Raw genomic sequence first — 6,309 nt, 5'->3', positions numbered from 1 at the left:
CAGATCTATTTTTAGTAAAGCGCAAGTAAATCCTCTATCCATTTGTAATAAAAATGATAAATAATACATAAATACATTAAGCCATCTGTCATATCAGGGAGATATGTAAAAGCTTTTTGGTCTCTTTCGTAATTGGAATCTGTAATCTGCCGGCATGCACAGCGATGACAACTTCATAGTAATGATGTTTTTAGAAAGAAATCATAATAAAAGTCTCTATTTATCTAAATATTTGTATAACACATAAACGCATCGATAGTAGTCCTAATATATTAGGTTCGAAAAGAAAACGTTATTATTATCAAAAATGGGAACACGGGAAATATAGGTGGAGAAGGAGAACGTTGGATCACACTTTGAAGTAAGCAAATATAGTGATGGAGAAATAATTAAAATGAAAAAACTAAATTCTCCTGTTTTTTTAATAGTTTTTTTTGTTACTGTCAAAGTGTACATTATATAACAAGCAAGTGAAATATGCCATTATAAGCAAGGAAGATATTTCACAAACGAGCGATTGTACATGGGTGGTAAATATACGTTTTGTTTAACTGTTTTTTATATAGCGAAAAACATACTTGAAGAAATAATTATTTTATCCAACACTTGCATATAATAATACTAAGTATAATTTCTTTAGTTTTAAAGGAATAATGTGGCATATAAGTCACTAGTGAGTTATAAGTCGTAATGACTACAAGCCACTAGTAACTTACAGCAATCATAAAAAGACAAATGTTTGGTTTATTTTTCTAGTTTTTATCAATTTGAAACACTAATAAGTCAACAAATAACCTAAAATGCTACAAACTTACAATCTACCTGCTTATTAATATTAACATTAACATTTATGGTAAAGCCGTAATTTGATGCCAAAGGATTATTGGAATCATTTTGGAATTGTGGTAAATTTAAAAAACAGGTTGCCCCTTTGCTTGTACTTGCTTCAGGAGTCTGCACCACTTGTATCTTTTTTAGCAATATCAATTTTGCTGGAAATTGACTCTTCTGTATAACCTTCTGCGATGACTTCCATCCACTGTAGCGTTTGAATGTTGTAATATCCCCTCCAGCCTCCAGCATTGGCCAAAAGAGTTGCAGATGCGCGACGCAAGCCATGTTCTGTATATAAATTAGAATCTGTCAAGCCCAAAAATCGCGCAACAACATTAAAGATTTTTAATAGTTTATTAATACCAACACATTGACGTGTGCATTTTCTCTTTTGAAAATTGCAAAATAACCCTTTATGCTGCACATTTTGAGGCCTTAGCTTAAAATATTTTCTAATTAATTCGATTGGATTAACACAAAGTCCTTCATTTAACACAGCGAAGCTTCTTGGTTTGTTTCTTTTTAGTATTTGAAATCATGATGTGGATATACTGCCCTTTGTCCTCTATATCGTCTACGCTTAGATGGGTTAATTCCTCGCAACGGCAAGCGCCAAAAACACCTAATATTAATGCCATCTAAAAACAACAAATTTAATAATATTCACTCTGTTAAACTATTCAGTAGAACCTACCTTATTCATAAGATGATCTTCGTCTAGGGCCTCACTCAAAAATTGTTCGATTTGTTCTCTTTCTGAAAACCTTGGATTTCTTTGGTTGAAAATGTTTGTGCTTAGACTTTAGAAATGCCACTAGTCTTCCGAATTTGGAAATTTCAATGTTTTGGTAAACCTTCAAAGTTGATTTCAACATGGAATATTTAGTCCACAATGTGGAAGGAGCTAATTTCTCACTTAAATTGAAAAAAATAAGCCAGCAACACATCTTCATTTACACCTTTCACCCCTTTTTTGATTTTCCAATCTTGAAATTCCTTCAGTTCTTTGTTGTATACAGGGTGATTCACAACTTATCCAAAAAAATTTGGGAATAGATGCGGCATGAAAAATGGAGTCAATATTGTTTTGTATAATCCTTATAGTTTCTGAGAAAAAAATTATTGAAGTTATAGCACATTAAACCACTACTAGCTGGACAACTGTAGTCTATAGCGTCATTCGCAATACGCGTGGAGAGCCATGTGACTCCTAATACTGAAATCCGTCGTTGTGGTAGTTTTTACCTGTTATCTGTGGTATTTACATCAGTTTTTTAGTAGTTAGTGTCAAAAATGGCTTGCGTGTATAGCAACTCAGAGTTGATGGATATCGTTTTAATTTATGTGAAGCAAGACAACATTTGTATTATGGTGAAGTATTTGTGTTATGGTGAAGCAAGACATCATTTGTGTTAGTTCGTAGAAAGTGAGTAAGACGGACCCAAATGTGTTTACACGTGAGTGGATAAAATTTTGAACAATTGCTGTTGCAGCATCGGGTATGTCAAATTTTATTATTTAAAAATACAAATTAATTTTATTAACAATTAATAAAGGCAAAAGTATTTGAATTTGCCGATATAAAATAGGTGCGATAAAATTCTATTTACATATTTCTTTCCTTGCGAAAGTTTTTGTCCGTTTTTATCACCCCGCCATACCGGTCGCATTGTGCGAGGTCAGGTTTTACAGTGGACCAGTTTCCAGTACCGTGCAGAAGTGTATTTTTAAATCAATTTCGAACTAACCTTTTTGATTTTTTCTTTACAAAATTGTATTTGTAAGGGTCCCCTGTACATTCAGAATTTTTTTTTGGATAAGTTCTGAATCACCCTGTATAGATTTTGATTTCTCCGGAATGATTCCTGCAGTGGCCGCATTAGCTTTTTCTAAAATTGCAGATGGAATTTTCACATTTTCCATTTTTTCAGTCTTAGTTTTAGAATTTCAACGTGATTTCAACTTAAAAAATATTGTTTGTTTACTGACAACCCTTGGTTACAGACACAATTTAGGTTGACATTCGCATCCTCTGTAATATTTAAAAATACATTAATGTCGTTAAACTACTTTTTCTAACATTGACAACTTGAAATTTTAAGTTACTTTTATTTATTATTAAAACGAAATTCTATGAAAGTGATAAAATTTTGTATGGCACTCGTGTGTTACGTCATATAAGTCACTTGGGAAAATTAACATTTCCCAGAGTGACATATATACCGTAACACACTTGTACCGTAAATAACTATTAAAAAGTTAAAACAGTGAAGACTGGATTGTCAACGTTCCGATTTTCATTTTGACGCGCGTGAAGAACGTGATTTTCTAGAAAATATTAGACTAAAAGTCGAAGCTGCATCTTTAGAATTACTTTGTCCAAAAATTAAAAAAAATCACCACGAGGAATATTAGTTATTCAAAGTTTACTGCTTTTAGAAACAGAATCACGTTGGTCAAAAATCGTTTCTAGGCAGATTGTGACTACTTTGAAGAGTTTTGGATGTTGAAAAGCGACAAAGTGTGTTGAAGGATATGTCGAAGATTCTCTCAATAGAAAATGAAGAGTGGGAAGAATTTTTTAAACAACAATGCTGACGCTCGCTGCTTGTTTTACGATTACTGTTAACGCTTCTGCTGCTTCTTTTATGTTAAAATAGGAAATTTTAATAGAATGATATCTCACAAAGAAAATGAGCCCTCTTGTGTTAGTTTTGGTATCCAGTTTCACAATGTAACTTTTCATTTTAATATAACTCTAATTAATTATTATATTTTACTAGTAATTAAAAAGAATAGATAATAGTGGTGGAAATTTGATTTTAGTCGATAAAAATCAACTTATATAAAACACCTACCAAACTGCAACTGTTGGACAAAGCATTTAACAGAATATGTAAAAATAAGTAAGTACTTCACTTAAAAAATAACTTTGTGTAATATCTCTTTCACGCGACATTTTTTTAAGCAAAAATTTTCAGATTTTTTATGATTTACTTTGCTGTATTTCTTGTTCAAGAGTTGTTTCATCAATGAAAAATTTACACAAAATTTTCTCGACTACATACAAATTTTTTTGATTGAACAAAAATAACTTTAATTCTTGGTGTGAGTTTCTAAGAAGTAAAATTTATACCTTTGGTGTACCGAATTCCTGTAAAAATATCACAGCAGTTTCAAAAACCCACAAAGACTTATCATCAGCTATTTGATAACAACTGAATATTTTCAATTGTTCAAATGGAAAAGCTAATAAAACCTTGTTTTAGTATCTATATATGTGTTTGTACGTATTTTACAATAAAAACGAACCTTTTAGATTATGTATATAACCGTTCTACTACTGTCGTTGCTATTTTACGACGTCTATTTCCTTTTCTGTTCAATAACGAACGAAATGTTTCAAAAGCAAATTTTACGTCCATTTCGTTTAGTCTAAGCCCCTAATACGGCAGTATGTATTACTTGTAGACTGATTTATATTTATTAAGCGTTTAACTTAAACTATAAAAATGTTTTGTTGGTCGAAATAAATCCACAAGATCAGATTTTTAAAAGTTATATCAAATTACTATATACAGGGTGGTCCGAATTTTATGCAGGAAACTTCGACGGCAGATAGATCTCTTTAAACTAGTAGGTGTTTGTCTTGTAAACATAGATCTGGAACGGCCTCGTTTTAGAGATACAGGGTGTTGAAGTTGTTAATGAAAAATACATAAATTAGTATAACCAATTTTGCCCCCACTCCGAATAAGCAATGGTCAAAGTAGTCAAAATGAGGCTTTTCTCAAATATAATTTTTCATAGGCAAGATAGAGAAAAAGTCTTCACATGAAAGTTGTAGGTATTAAAAAAACCTACAATTTCATTTTTTATGCATTAAAATCGGTGTATTATTTATCGAGATAATTGCAAAAAAACTGCATTTTTGCAGTGTTTTTTAATTGTTAATAGCTTTGATGATGATCAAATGCGAATTTTAATCTACTAAAAATGAGGGTATTATAACCCTTTATATGTGGCCACAAATTGGGCCCGATCGGTGCAATAGTTTATGAATATTTGTTTATCCCAAACACGATTTTTTTAAACGATTGCCCNTCTACGGTAAAAAGAGCGATTTCAAGAAGAAATTGATAGCAGCAATCTGGTGTTGGGATCTTGTTTGGGGGGGGATAGTTAATGAAAAATACATAAATTAATACAACCAATTTTGCCCCCACTCTGAATAAACAATGGTCAAAGTAGTCAAAATGAGGTTTTTCTCAAATATAATTTTTCAGAGGCAAGATAGAGAAAAAGTATTGACATGAAAGTTGTAGGTATTAAAATTATTAAAAACGTACAATTTCATTTTCTATGCATTAAAATCGGTGTATTATTTATCGAGATAATTGCAAAAAACGTTCATTTTGCAGTGTTTTTTTAATTGTTAATAGCTTTTGCAATAATGATCAAAGGCGAATTTTAATCTAATAAAAATGAGAGTATTATAACCCTTTATATGTGGCCACAAATTGGTCCCGATCGGTGCAATAGTTTATGAATAATTGCATTTGTTTATCCCAAACACGATTTTTTTAAACGATTGCCCTAGGTCAGTGTGTGCATAAAAATCATTTAAATGCCGGGAAATGATAGTTAAAAGTCTGAAAATTATGGTATGTTAAAAAAATCGATTTTTTTCAATTTTGTTACATTTTTTTCAATGCAAAAAAGGGGTATTTTTTTTATAAATAAATAGAAGTAACTCCGGATTTACTGATCTCAGGAATACGACAGTCATATCACTGGACAGCTGGTAGCAAAGACTTAAAAAAAATATGCCATATGCCCTTTCTGGGCCGAGATAGCTCTTTTTTTTAAATCACAGCTCCATTGTTTATAAACATTAAGGGCTGAAATTAATGCTATACAGGGTGGTCCGAATTTTATGCAAGAAACTTCGAGGACAGATAGATCTCTTTAAAATAATAGGTCTTTTTCTAGTTTGCCTTATAAACATAGGTCTGGAACGGCCTCGTTTTAGAGATACAGGGTGTTGAAGTTGTTAAAAAAATATTTTTTGTTTATATCTCAGGAATCTATTAACCGATCTCAATAAAATTTGGTACAAAAAATGTACAATACTAGGCCTTGCATTCCCTAAAATATGAGCTCTAAATGTTTAACCAGTGGTGTACAACTGGACAGGGGTCACCCCCTTTTTATAAAAAAAAACCTACGCCACTGTATTTTTTACAAGTTATTGTAACGGATTTATATTCTAATGCACTACATACGTAAAAAAGTTTGCTTTGATTTTTTTCCCTAAGGTTCACCATTTTCAAGTTTGTCATACAAATACAATCCCCTTGTGGCAGACACTTCATATCATAATATTACAAAAATATTTATGTTTATGCTAAAAAGTAAGTGCAATTTGTAAGCACATCAACAAAATTCTGTCCACATCACTTGTGAGGTAGTGTT

This window comes from Anoplophora glabripennis, unplaced genomic scaffold (genome assembly GCF_000390285.2).
Source record: "Anoplophora glabripennis isolate ALB-LARVAE unplaced genomic scaffold, Agla_2.0 scaffold391, whole genome shotgun sequence".
NCBI lineage: Eukaryota > Metazoa > Arthropoda > Insecta > Coleoptera > Cerambycidae > Anoplophora > Anoplophora glabripennis.
This window is presented reverse-complemented; position numbering follows the sequence as displayed.